The sequence below is a fragment of the Triticum dicoccoides genome, chromosome 5B, assembly GCF_002162155.2.
Source record: "Triticum dicoccoides isolate Atlit2015 ecotype Zavitan chromosome 5B, WEW_v2.0, whole genome shotgun sequence".
NCBI lineage: Eukaryota > Viridiplantae > Streptophyta > Magnoliopsida > Poales > Poaceae > Triticum > Triticum dicoccoides.
In genome coordinates this window covers 134,259,640-134,274,343 of record NC_041389.1, presented here as the reverse complement: position 1 = coordinate 134,274,343, position 14,704 = coordinate 134,259,640, and positions in this window count along the sequence as shown.

Genomic DNA, 14,704 nt, shown 5'->3' with positions numbered 1-14,704 from the left:
GCCAGACTAATGCATGTATCTGGAAACACATGGCTCATTATCGAGGGCGTTACTCAGCCCAGCATATGTCATAAAGACCGAATACCTTAGGGAGTGTTCGGCGTCGTGAGTTTGACCTTATATGCATCAGCTCCGAATCATGTCTTTGGTCAAATGTTGGGTTTGTTCGGCTCCTGTGTTTTGCTACCTTATGTTCCGCTCTATCGGCTAAGGCGGCACCGGGAGAACTACTGTGATTGTGCCCTGGTTCATCTGGGTGAGCACCTCAGTAGAGAAAGCCGAAAACTGACTGTCATGATAAAGCGAGAGACTGGTCAACCACTCTATGACTCAGCGGAATCTTCGCGATTCCTCCGCATTAATGAAGGACCGGTTTCCCGGTCACGTACGTACGCGCACCGTATTCGGATGAGCGCGAATGTACCAGGGGCTATATAGTAGCCCCACGTCAAACTCCTATGGCTAAGTGAAAGTGTTAAAGCTATATAGTCCGATTGCCTGGTTCGCAGCGCTATCACCTCCTTAACGGAATAAGACGTTGGGTCAAGTATGACTATGCGTTTTTTCAAACACCCCCGCATTATACGCGTGGGGGCGGAAGCCGACGACTGCTAACTTTCAGGATATACACAAACATACATAAACGGCCGCACAGGAGGCACCATAATACTTTCAGGCAAAAGTATAAATACAGCCTTTACAATCAAAATCGAGTTGTTTTTGACAATAGAGATACATGTCACTCGAACATCGTACTTTTCGAGCACTAGGCCTCTATTAAACAAGCGCCTTCTAAGAATTCTTCAAAATAGTGCTCGGCCGGGTTCTGGCCTTCCGCCACACCCCGTGTTGCAATAGCGGTGGTCTCCATCCCAGCCCAGTATGTTTTGACACGGGCAAGAGCCATCCTTGCACCCTCTATGCATGCCGACCTCTTCACAGCATCGATATGCGACACGACACCAAGGAATTGTTGCACCAATCCAAAATAGTTGTCCGTCCTTGGTCCACGTGGCCAAAGATGATCCACGACAGACCTCATAGCAAGCCCGTACAACCAGTGGAGTTCGGCCCAGGCGGCCATCTTTTCAAACAACGGCAGCGGACGCGCCGGGGCATTAAACTGCGACCAGAATAACCTTTCTGCTTTATGGTCTTTCCAATCTTTGAAAAACTCGGTCGCATCAGCAGCACTCTGAAAGTGCAACTATCCCTAGGTGGTTTTGGTAATTCCTAACAACATATAGCCCATTGAGCTGACATCATTCCAAGATAAACATTTCAGGAAAAGCTCAATGAATGGCATGGCATGGATGAGGAAAGTGGATCCCTAAAAATACTAAGGATAAAAGGATTGGCTCAATCTCAAAAGCTCAAGACTCTACATTTTATATTTTAGTGATCCAAGATCACATTGAGTCTATAGGAAAAGCCAATACTATCAAGGAGGGATGAGGTGTTGTTTAATGAGTTTCTTGCTCCACAGTGCTTAGTGATATGCTCCAAAAACCCTCAACTACTTTCTCATATCCACATATGACCCAAACCAAAAGTCAAACTTGGCCCCACCGATTCTTTCTATCCGGCGGAACCGAGTTCAGATGTCATAGCCACTGCCACAAACCCTAGGCAAATTGGTCTCATCAATAGGGATCTCGGTCTCACCGAGATGGGATTGTAATCTCTCTGTTTCCCTTCGTAACGTTTCGGTACCACCGAGATGAGCGATCGGTCCCACCGATATTGCAATGTAAACTCTCTGTTTCCTTTTCATAACATTTCGGTCCCACAGAAATGAGCGAACTGGTCCCACCGAGTTTACCTGAACAAGTCTCTGGTTAGCTTATTACCAAAATCGGTCTCACCGAGTTTGTGTAATCGGTCTCACCGAGATTACATTATGCCCTAACCCTAACCATGTCGGTCCTACTGAGTTGCATGTCGATCCCACCGAAAATCCTAACGGTCACTAGGTTTACTAAATCGGTCTGACCGAGTTTGTTGATTTGGTCCCACCGAGATTGGTAAATTATGTGTAACCGTTAGATTTTGTGTGGAGGCTATATATACCCCTCCACCTCCTCTCTATTCGTAGAGAGAGCCATCAGAACGAACCTACACTCTCAACTTACCGTTTCTGAGAGAGAACCACCTACTCATGTGTTGAGGCCAAGATATTCCATTCCTAGCATATGAATCTTGATCTCTAGCCTTCCCAAGTTTCTTTCCACTCAAATCTTCTTTCCACCGAATCCAAATCCTATGAGAGAGAGTTGAGTGTTGGGGAGACTATCATTTGAAGAACAAGAGCAAGGAGTTCATCATCAACACACCATTTGTTACTTCTTGGAGAGTGGTGTCTCCTAGATTGGCTAGGTGTCACTTGGGAGCCTCCGACAAGATTGTGGAGTTGAACCAAGGAGTTTGTAAGGGCAAGGAGATCGCCTACTTCGTGAAGATCTACCGCTAGTGAGGCAAGTCCTTCGTGGGCGATGACCATGGTGGGATAGACAAGGTTGCTTCTTCGTGGACCCTTCGTGGGTGGAGCCCTCCGTGGACTCGCGCAACCGTTACCCTTCCTGGGTTGAAGTCTCCATCAACGTGGATGTACGATAGCACCACCTATCGGAACCACGACAAAAACATCCGTGTCTCAAATTGCGTTTAATTTCTCCAAACCCTTCCCCTTTACATTCTTGCAAGTTTCATGCTTTACTTTCCGCTGCTCATATACTCTTTGCATGCTTGCTTGAATTGTGTGAAGATTGCTTGACTTGTGCTAAGATAGCTAAAATCTACCGAAGACTAAAATTGGGAAAAGGATAAGTTTTTAATTGGTCAAGTCATCTAATCACCCCCCTAGACATACTTCCGATCCTACAAGTGGTATCAAAGCTTTGGTCTCCATTTGCTTTGATTTCCATAGCTTTTGGTGGTCATAGCCTTGGTTTCACAACCTAGGAGAGTATGGCGTCTAGCGTGGGAAATTATCACCGTAGAGGCCCTTACTTTGATGGTACGAATTTTGCTAGTTGGAAGCATAAGATGAAAATGCATATTCTCGGACATAACCCCGCCATTTGGGCTAGTGTGTGTATTGGCTTGCAAGGTGAATTCTTTGATGGGAGATAACCAAACCATGAAGCTAGCGCGGATGAGTTGAATATGATGCAATACAACGCTCAAGCTTGTGATATCCTATTCAACGGATTGTGCCCCGAAGAATTCAACAAAATCAGCCGTCTTGAGAATCTAAAGGAAATTTGGGATACTTTTATTGATATGCATGAAGGTACCGACTCCGTCAAGGAATCCAAGTTGGATGTGCTCCAAAGTCAACTTGACAAGTTCAAAATGAAGGATGGTGAAGGTGTCGCTAAAATGTACTCTAGGCTTGCTCTTATCACAAATGAGATTGCGGGCTTAGGTAGTGAAGAGATGACCGAAAAATTCATCATCAAGAATATCCTAAGAGCATTGGATGGAAAATGTGATACCGTGTGCACATTGATCCAAATGATGTCAAATTACAAGAATCTCAAGCCAATGGAGGTCATTGGAAGAATTGTTGCTCATGAGATGTCACTCAAGGATAAGGAGGAACTTCACAACAAGTCAAGTGGTGCTTACAAAGCCTCATGTGAAGCCCCTACATCATCAAGTGAGAAACAAACCTTCAATGAAGAATTGAGCTTAATGGTGAAGAACTTCAACAAATTCTACAAGAGTAGAAGCAAAGAGAGAAGCTCCAAGTCAAGGTCCTACAATGACAAAAGATCTTCTAGTCGAGAGCGCAATTGCTACAATTGTGGGAGACCCGGACACTATTCCAATGAGTGTATGGCACCCCACAAAAGAAGAGAAGAATCACCCAAGAGGAGAAGTAGAAGAGAAGAATCACCACCAAGAGAGAGGAGGAGTAGAGATGATCGTTATGAATGAAGAACATCCCAGAGAAGCAAGGATTCGGAAAGGAAGTACAAGTCATCAAGGAGCTACACAAAACAAAGAAATCAAGCTCATGTTGGTGAATGGGTATCCGGCTCCGACTCCGACAATCACTCCGAGAGAAGCTATCACTCCGACTCTGAACATACTCAAGATGAAGGTGTTGCTGGTCTAGCACTTGTGTCAACCAACTCCTACGACATATTTGATTCACCAAACGAAGGACTTGGAAGATGCTTCATGGCTAAAGGCCCTAAGGTAACACACCCCGAGTATGTTGATTTCAATAGTGATGAAGATGACTTGTTAGGTGATGATGATTTACTTGTTGACAACTCTAGTGATGAATACTATGATGAAACGTCATTAATCAGGCTAACCAAGATAAAGCGAATGACAATGATAAGGAGAAGATTGAGCTTCTTACTAAAGAACTAAACACTCTTAAGTTAGCTCATGAAACTATCTTATAAGATCATCAAGAACTTTTAAGGACTCATGAGAAATTACGCTTTGAAAAGCTCAACCTTGAGCAAGAGCATGAGTTCTTAAAGGGAATCAATGATGATCTTCGTAAGAAAAGTTCTTCTTACATTGCCAGGCGTTTACTCTTATCTACTTACATGACTCAAGTCAAGTCCATTAACAAAAACAAGAAGGATTCTTCCTCTAGTAGTAACAATAATCATGCTAAATCCAATATTGTTGCTTCTAGTAGTTCTCTTATTCCACTAATGATTCTCTTAGCCAAGTTACTCTTGAGCAAGAAAATAGCTTATTGAAGGGAATTATAGAGAAAGGTGTTTACAAGAGCCTTGCCGGGAGTAAGCAATTTGAGGAAATTGTACGCAAGCAAGGAAGGCATCGGAAGAACCAAGGTGTTGGTTTTGAACGAAAGTTCAATGCCAATGGAGTTGAGTGGGAAGAAGATCAATATCCCAAGACGAAGTTTGTTCCTCAACAAGAGAAGTATGATCCTACTTCCTTCAAGGGGACACAAGCTCAAGATGATCTTCCACCACAAGACCACAAGCAAAAAGGCAAGGACAAGCTTCAAGAGGAGATTGATGCATTTGAAGAAGCTCCTAAGGCCTTGGTCAAGTGGGTTCCCAAGACTAGGTGAAGTTCTACTTCATCAAGTACGACTATAACTCCAAGGATTCCCATCAAGATGATGTGGATCCCGAAGAAGAAGAACTAGAGAGTTCTTGAGGGTGACTCCGCCAACATACTTCACTCATATCTTTTGGCAACAACAAGTGCAATCAACTTCCACATCTTGCACTAGTTCAAGGAGTCACAAACCCTCTTGTTGGTAAGACAAGGGAGAAGGTAACCTAATGCTTTCATGGACATCATCTTGTGTGTGCATCACTCTATGTCTATGGATATACTTGTTTGTTCCTTGTGGGACTAACCCGTGTAGGTATTGAAAGTGCAACTCACTCCAAAGGATTGCTCCAAATGATCTTCATCAACATTGAGCATCCACATCTTCAACACCTACATGAAGTCATCATCGACAAACCCAAGGTTAGTTCATCCCTCTAAGGGGGGATCTCACATCTAGGGGGAGCTTAACTCTAAGAATTGAGTCAAAGCAACTCTAATGGTGTGAACACATCAATGCATTATGTAAAAGTGGTAACCCCACTTGAGCTTAAACGATGAGTATGACCTATGATCAAATGTTCTCATTTGACTCCTAAGTCAATATACTCATATATAGATGACCTAGTCATCGCCAATTGTTTGATAGATGCTAGAATTGGTTGTGCATGCTTTGCCACATATTTCATTTGCCATTTTATTGTGTGAGCATGTTGGTTGCATATTTAACTCATTCATCCACTTGTTGCTTTGATTGATTGGCTTCTTTTTCTTTTGCCAAGTGGATGAACAAGAATGCCTAAGAACCTTCTCTATCTATCTATGCTTTTCTCGTCTCAAACTCTATTCATGCTACATCACAAAATTTGATCAAGTCAGATTCGAACCACTCTGTGTGAGGAGCACTCGAGTCCCCGATTTGTCATAGAATTAAACTTGCAAAACTTTGTGCGTTTCGGTCTAACCGATTCTTCCATTTCGGTCATACCGAGATCACTAAGTCGATCTAGGTTTTTAATCTCGGTGCAACCGATTTGAACATTTCGGTCACACCGAGTTACTGTAACTGTCAACAATTATGCATCTCGGTGCCACCGAGTTGTTCCACTCGGTCACACCGACAGGGTCGGGCTATATATACTCACGGGCAAAAAATTGGAAACTTTCTCCAAACTCCTTCGCCCGCGCATAGCTCGCTCTGCCTCCAGGGTCTCCGGATCGTCCTCCTCATCGCCAGCCGCCTCCAGTCGCTGGTCTCCGCCACCGTCAACGGAATTCAACCCCGTCGTTGCCGCCGTAGCGAGTTCATCGCCAAGCTAGGGTATGGACTCGATCACAGTGCTATCCCCGTCCGATTCCTAGCACATTGTGTTCATCATGATTCTTGCCACGATTGAAATGATTCTATCCATTCAAAACAATCCAAAGATTAGAAGTGAATTGAAAATTTAGGGTTAGGTTTCCGCCTAAACCATCTCGGACCCACCGAGTTGAAGAACTTGGTTCCACCGATTCGGCTAAGGCCATTGCACAAGTGATTCTCGGTCTGACCGAAAATTGCAAATCAGTGTGACGAGTTCAGGACTTTGTGAAACCCTAGCAGTCTCGGTGCCACCGAACTATGACTCGGTTTGACCGAGTTCACTAGTTTAGGTTCCAAAAGCTGCTTCGATGTCACCGAGTTTGCAAATCGGTTGCTCTGAAATGCTTTCTGTGGAAACTAAAACTAAGTTTTTGAATCATTCTTTTACAAAAAAACCTCTATATTTTGTGATGCTCATCCACTCTATCTCATCTATATCTATTCACAGGGTATGCAGTCAGTGTTTGCAATATGTCTGATCAAAGTGACAGCCAGAACTAGCCAGAGGAGCAGATTCACATGAGTGAGGGCACTAGTCCCTCTAGCACCTTAGATGATGGCAGCAGGAGCACCCCAAGCAACTTGCCCAAAGCTGCCACTAGGGCCAGAAAGAAGAGAACCTCGGAATCTGAGGATGAAGACTATGTGGCAGTTGAGGATGAGGCCACTTCCAAGAAGAAAGTGCTCAAAAAGGAGTATGGCACAACTGCAGCCACCAAGCCAGGTCTAAACAGGAAAGTCCCTGCCAAGAGGACACCTATGCTAAAATTCAGAGCATCAAGTCAAGTACCTGAGAAATCTGATCCCAATGAGGCTACTGCAAAAGGGAAGAAGAGGAAGGAAAGGGTCAAGAAGACCATGGCCAGAGTTGTTGGACAACCTTCCATGATGGAAGAGGAAGAGGAAGAAGAGGCTGCTACTCCAGCACCCAAGGCTCAAAAGCTTATGGGTGATGCTATTATGACAGGGGCTGCATCATCAAAGCCCAAAGAAGCACCCAAAGCTGCCTCCAAGACCAAGACTGCACCTAAGAGGAGTACCAGTAACATACCAACTGCTGAGAAGAACAAGGCCCCAGTGCCTGAAGTTGTTGCTGAAGAGGAAGATGATGAAGAGCATATCTTGAGAAAGTGGAAGCCAAAGATTCCAGACCACAATGATGCTCATCCTGTGGCTGAGAACATGAAGCTAAGGAAGGATGCAGGACTCAGACAGTGGAGGTTGTCTGATCCTTATTCTATCAGGAGAAGGACTGCTGTTGACTACAGGTTCCACACTAAAGAACAGCAGGATTTCTATGAGACTATGACGCTGGACAAGAAACCAATTTTATGTGACATGAGGTGGGTAGATTGGAAATACATCAAGGAGAATGAGGAACACTACCCAGGAGTGTTTGACAGTTTCAGTGGTTGTGGAGTTGCAGACTTTGTTGGACAGAAGTTCACAAAGTGGAATGATGAGCTCATAATGCAATTCTACTCCATAGCACACTTCTATCCAGATGGCAGGATAGTATGGATGTCTGAAGGTACTAGATACCAATCAACTATTAAAGAATGGGCAAATCTCATCAATGCACCTAAGGAGAAAGAAGATGACTTGGATGTCTATGCCAAGAAGAAGAAGGATCACAATTCTATGGCACACATGTACAAGGAGATCCCAGATAAAGCTCTTGAAACTCATAAGTTTGGATCTGTACATTATCTTCTGTCAGGACTGCCAACCATCAACTGGATCCTCAGGCACACACTCTTGCCCAAGTCAGGTGACCACAACATGATCAGAGGCCATGCTATCAATCTGCTACACATATTTGATGTGCCTCAAAATTTCAAGGTCATGAGCCTCATAGTTGAGACTATCAAGAGGACAACAGCTGACAAGAAGAGAAGTTGTGGGTATGCCCCACAGATCCAGGAGCTGATTAACTCCAAGATGGGCACAGGAACATACTTGTTGGACAAGGATCACATTGCTATCTATCCAGATTTTGAGGACAACCAAGTGGTTATGAATGAAGATGAACCATCTTCTGTGCATGCTCAAGCAAAGAAGGAGAAGGCAAGGACAAAGAAGGCTACCAAGATGCCAACAATGGAAGAGGCATCTCAGTACTTTTTGAAGAGCAAACAAGATCAACTAGGCTACTTGATTGCATCCACTCTGAGGTTTGAGAAGGGGTTGGCCACCTTGACTCAAAACCAGGAGAGCCTGGAGAGGATCATGGAGCAGAAGTTCTATGAATTGGATGTGAACGTAACTAAGATCCAGTATGTCGTTGAGCAGCTTTAGGATGATATGCAGGAGAGGAAGGGCAAGACAACCACTGATGCATTTGCCAGAGTGACTAGAGCTCAGAGATCAGTTGCAGTGCAACCAGCTACAGCTCCAGTGCAACCAGCTCCAGCACCTACACCTCCAGCTCCATCCACTTCAACTGATGCTTTCGTCCTTGGAGTCCTATCTACACCACCACCTGAAGATCAAGCCTGAGAGTCGATTTAGTACTATGCATTTTCTATGAACTTTTTGGTAACTTGTTGCCAAAGGGGGAGAAAAATGTATAGATCATAGGCTTCGAGAGAGAGTGTTGCTTTTTTGTTCTCTCTTGCTTTGGTGGTTGAACTTTATTTGCTTGTTTGAGATACTTTTCGTCTGTGTGATACCTGGATGATCATGTGTTTGATCATATGCTACATTTATGCTTGTTGGATGACATTATCCCATTTATCTCTATATGATCATTCACTTTTCTTGGTGATGAGTGCATGTATTCAATCTTTATTATTTTGAGCGCTCCACCAAGATGTATGTGACATGGAAGAGTAACCCATGAGCACTCCTTGTGCATTTGTAGTCCAAAGCAAATCTTAAACCATGCACAAATTTAGGGGGAGCTCTTGCTTATCACATACTTCTCAAAGAAACAAACGTTTTTCACTCTTATTATTATTTGTTTGTCAAAGCTTTGATCTATATGTTGTCATCAATGACCAAAAAGGGGGAGATTGAAAGTGCAACTATCCCTAGGTGGTTTTGGTAATTCCTAACAACATATAGCTCATTGAGCTAACATCATTCCAAGATACACATTTCAGGAAAAGCTCAATGAATGGCATGGCATGGATGAGGAAAGTGGATCCCTCAAAATACTAAGGATAAAAGGATTGGCTCAAGATCAAAAGCTCAAGACTCTACATTTTATATTTTAGTGATCCAAGATCACATTGAGTCTATAGGAAAAGCCAATACTATCAAGGAGGGATGAGGTGTTGTTTAATGAGTTTCTTGCTCCAGAGTGCTTAGTGATATGCTCCAAGAACCCTCAACTACTTTCTCATATCCACATATGACCCAAACCAAAAGTCAAACTCGGCCCCACCGATTCTTTCTATCCGGCGCCACCGAGTTCAGATGTCATAGCCACTACCACAAACCCTAGGCAAATCGGTCTCACCGATAGGGATCCCGGTCTCACCAATATGGGATTGTAATCTCTCTGTTTCCCTTCATAACGTTTCAGTACCACCGAGATTGCAATGTAAACTCTCTGTTTCCTTTTCGTAACATTTCGGTCCCACCGAAATGAGCGAACCGGTCCCACCGAGTTTACCTGGCCAACTCTCTGGTTAGCTTATTACCAAAATCGGTCTCACCGAGTTTGTGTAATCGGTCTCACCGAGATTACATTATGCCCTAACCCTAACCATATTGGTCCTACCGAGTTGCATGTCGGTCCCACCAAAAATCCTAATGGTCACTAGGTTTACTAAATTGGTCTGACCGAGTTTGTTGATTTGGTCCCACCAAGATTGGTAAATTGTGTGTAACGGTTAGATTTTGTGTGGAGGCTATATATACCCCTCCACCTCCTCTCTATTCGTAGAGAGAGCCATCAGAACAAACCTACACTTCCAACTTACCGTTTCTGAGAGAGAACCACCTACTCATGTGTTGAGGCCAAGATATTCCATTCCTATCATATGAATCTTGATCTCTTGCCTTCCCAAGTTGCTTTCCACTCAAATCTTCTTTCCACCAAATCCAAATCCTATGAGAGAGAGTTGAGTGTTGGGGAGACTATCATTTGAAGCACAAGAGCAAGGAGTTCATCATCAACACACCATTTGTTACTTCTTGGAGAGTGGTGTCTCCTAGATTGGCTAGGTGTCACTTGGGAGCCTCCGGTAAGATTGTGGAGTTGAACCAAGGAGTTTGTAAGGGCAAGGAGATCGCCTACTTCGTGAAGTTCTACCTCTAGTGAGGCAAGTCCTTCGTGGGCGAAGGCCATGGTGGGATAGACAAGGTTGCTTCTTCGTGGACCCTTCATGGGTGGAGCCCTCCATGGACTCGCGCAACCGTTACCCTTCGTGGGTTGAAGTCTCCATCAACATGGATGTACGATAGCACCACCTATCGGAACCACAACAAAAACATCCGTGTCTCAAATTGCGTTTGATTTCTCCAAATCCTTCCCCTTTACATTCTTGCAAGTTGCATGCTTTACTTTCCGCTGCTCATATACTCTTTGCATGCTTGCTTGAATTGTGTGAAGATTGCTTGACTTGTGCTAAGATAGCTAAAATCTGCCAAAGACTAAAATTGGGGAAATGATAAGTTTTTAATTGGTCAAGTAGTCTAATCACCCCCCTCTAGACATACTTCTGATCCTACACACTCTTTGTCAGGTCCGCATACGCATCCGCAGCACTCCACAACTGATCCAGAGGGGCATACTTTAGATCTCCGAATTTCATCCGCAACAAATAGGGCTTCCCATCCATGATATCTCCGGCTTCACGAAGCTCCTCCCTTATCCGTCTCATTTCAGAGCGGGTTTCCTTGGCCGCCTCCAGGGCCTTCTTTAGGTCAGCTACTTTTTCTTGATTTTCCTTTTCAAGGAGCTCTCGATGGTTGGCGGCATCTTTTAGCTCGGTAGTCATCTGGGCTATCTTCTCTTCGCTTCGGTAATGAGCAGCTTGTTCGGCTCTTAACTCTTCGAACGCCTTCAGAGCGGCTGCATCACTTATTCGGGCATACTCCTTGGCTAGAGCAAGCTCCGCCCGAAGGGTCTCCACGGCAGCAGCTCCATCTGCAGTCACATCATATTATCGATACTAGCATCATGCTCCTATTAAACATTTGCTGACAAGCCGAATATACATACCCTGGGCCTCGTCAAGCCGCTTGTTAACTAGCGCGATGTCGGCATCGGCAATGTCAAGATGCCGCTTTAGTTCGGCAAAACTAGCAGATCGATCAGCCGCCGGACTCTCAGCCACCTGCAAATAAAGCAGTGTGATTATTACCAGAGGTTATGATCCTCTATTTGCCACATTGATGGCAACCAGAGTCTCAGGGGCTACTATCTATACAGTGCACACCTAGCATGTGCGGTACCATCAAAAATACATTTTTTGTGTACCTCAAAGCCTCTCAGTAGACTCCTAAAAGCTTCATTCAAACCGCTTTTCGCGGATGAAATCCTCTCAATCACTGTGCCCATTAAGGCACGATGTGTCCCTGAGATGGTTGCTCGCTCCAGTAGGCCCATTAGTGTGTCCGGCTGTGTGCCGGACAATCCTGGACTCCTCCTGAAGCTCTCTTTGGGAGCCGGATATTCCAGACTCTGGGCTGCCGAAGTGTCAGCTGGCCTTGGCGGATCAGGAGAAATCCTCCGTGACGACACCTCAGGGTCGTCCGCCCCGTGTAATGGGGAAGCAGGGGGAGGCGTTTCGCTCTCCATCATCTCCGGAGGAAGATCCCCCGAGGACGAACTTTGTGGAGAAGGGCTACGAGCTGGACTGCAACAAATATGTTTCAGTTATTATCCTCAAAGACAAAATGGGATACATTTACCAAAGTACTCTTTTACTTACGGCTTGGTGGAGGGCTGGCCCCCTTGCGGGCGCTGTGCGGCAAGAATGCCCTCGGTAGCAGGGCCCCTCGGTGAGGGTTTCTTCCCTCGTTTGGAAGCCTCCATTTCCAAGTCTTCAGAGGCGACCCTTTTCTTACCTTGAGGAGAGGGGATTTTAGGTTCCCCTCCCCTACTATCCTCCTTCATGGAGGCACTTACTCCCCCAATCTGGATATGTAAGATATGAGGCCCACCTGTGGCTTCTCTATTCCTCCCCTCATCTTCTCCTGATGGTACCTGGTACGGTGCATGCTGAAGCATCCTGGTCAACAAGGGACTCGGCGAACCTTCGGGAAGAGGGGCCGGGCACCTGATCCTCTCCGCCTTCCTCAGCCACTCCTGGCATGGGGTAGTTTTCAGAATGATATTATAATCAACATAATGGATGGTGTGTTCGGCAGCAAAATTACTTACTTGGGTATCCGGACGTTTGCAGTTGAGACCCCCGTCTTCGGTGGTGTCCGGACACTTTATTCGTGATCCCAAAAATAACCGATACATCCCCTCGAGTGTGATGCCGAGGAAGTGTTGAATGATCCACGGTCCTTCTGGATTGAATTCCCACATCCGGAGAGGTCGACGCTTGCACGGCAGGACCCGACGGACTAGCATTACTTGAATTATTTTAACGAGGCTGACATCCCTTTCGAGAAGATCCCGAATGTGTCTTTGCAATGTCGGTACGTCATTAGCAGGCCCCCAGTCCAGTCCCTTGTTGACCCACGATGCCAATTGAGGTGGAGGGACCGAGCGGAAGGCAGGGGCGTCCGCCCACTTTGTGCCACGGGGAGCTGTGATGTAGAACCACTCTCGTTGCCATAAATCGGACACCTCCGGGAAGGAACCATTGGGCCATGGGGCGTCGACGCCTTTGCTTATTATAGCGCCTCCGCACTCCGCGTGTCACCCGTCAATCATCTTCGGCTTCACATCGAAGGTCTTAAGCCACAGGCCAAAGTGTGGGGTGACATGGAGGAAGGCTTCACACACGACGATATACGACGAGATGTGAAGGATGGAATCCGGAGCCAGATCATGGAAATCTAGCCCGTAATAGAACATGAGCCCTCTAACAAAGGGATCCAGAGTGAAACCTAGCCCTCAGAGGAAGTGGGAAACAAATACGACGCTCTCATTGGGTTTGGGAGTGGGGATAACCTGCCCTTAGGCAGGCAGCCTATGCAGGATGTCGGCGGTCAGGAATCTGGCCTCCCTAAGCTTCTTAATGTCCTCCTCTGTGATGGAGGAGGCCATCCACCAGCCTTGGAGATTGGATCCGGACATGGTCAAGGGTCCGAAGTGCTTAAGCTTAGGCCTTGGGTGTTGGAACTCGAGGTGCGGGAAGGGAAGGATCGAGCGTGGAAAGAAAAGGATTGGCCTTGGCCCCCTTATAAAGAGGACGAATATCAAGCATCCCCCGCGTGACCGTTTGGGACTCGCCTAAAAGCAAGGAGTCATATTAAACAAACACAGTTGGGTTACCCACACCTGTATTGATGAGAATCCCGTGATAAGGGGGACACAATCTCTGCTTCGACAAGACATGCCAATAAAACCGCCTCGCAGTATGTATAGTGGCTGGTTGTGAGAAACGGTTCGGATAATGACCGGGCCGTGGCATGATGTCACTCTACAAAAAGTTGTCAGCAGATCTGATTTTTCAAATACTATTCTCTCTACGGCGGTATGTGGAAATTGTTTTGCAGAGCCGGACACGATTCTCGTGTTCAAAATCTTCTATGGAGTATTCGGAGGAGGAACCCGCCTTGCAATTCCGAAGACAATCTGCGCCCCAGACTCATCGTCATTGAAGCCTGGTTCAGGGGCTACTAAGGGAGTCCTGGATTAGGGGGTATCCGGATAGCCGGACTATATACTTTGGCCGGACTGTTGGACTATGAAGATACAAGATTGAAGACTTCGTCCCGTGTCCGGATGGGACTCTCCTTTGCGTGGAAGGCAAGCTTGGCGATTCGGATATGTAGATCTCCTTCTCCGTAACCGACTCTGTGTAACCCTAGCCCCCTCCGGTGTCTATATAAACCAAAGGGTTTAGTCCTTAGGACAACAACAATCATAATCATAGGCTAGCTTCTAGGGTTTAGCCTCTACGATCTCGTGGTAGATCAACTCTTGTAATACTCATATCATCAAGATCAATCAAGCAGGAAGTAGGGTATTACCTCCATAGAGAGGGCCCGAACCTGGGTAAATATCGTGTCCCCTTCCTCCTGTTACCATTAGCCTTAGATGCATAGTTCGGGACCCCCTACCCGAGATCCGCCAGTTTTGACACCGACAGTGGGCCACATCAAAGTTTATGAGCTCGGTGTGTTAGTTGTCGCGGGTGCCGAATGTGA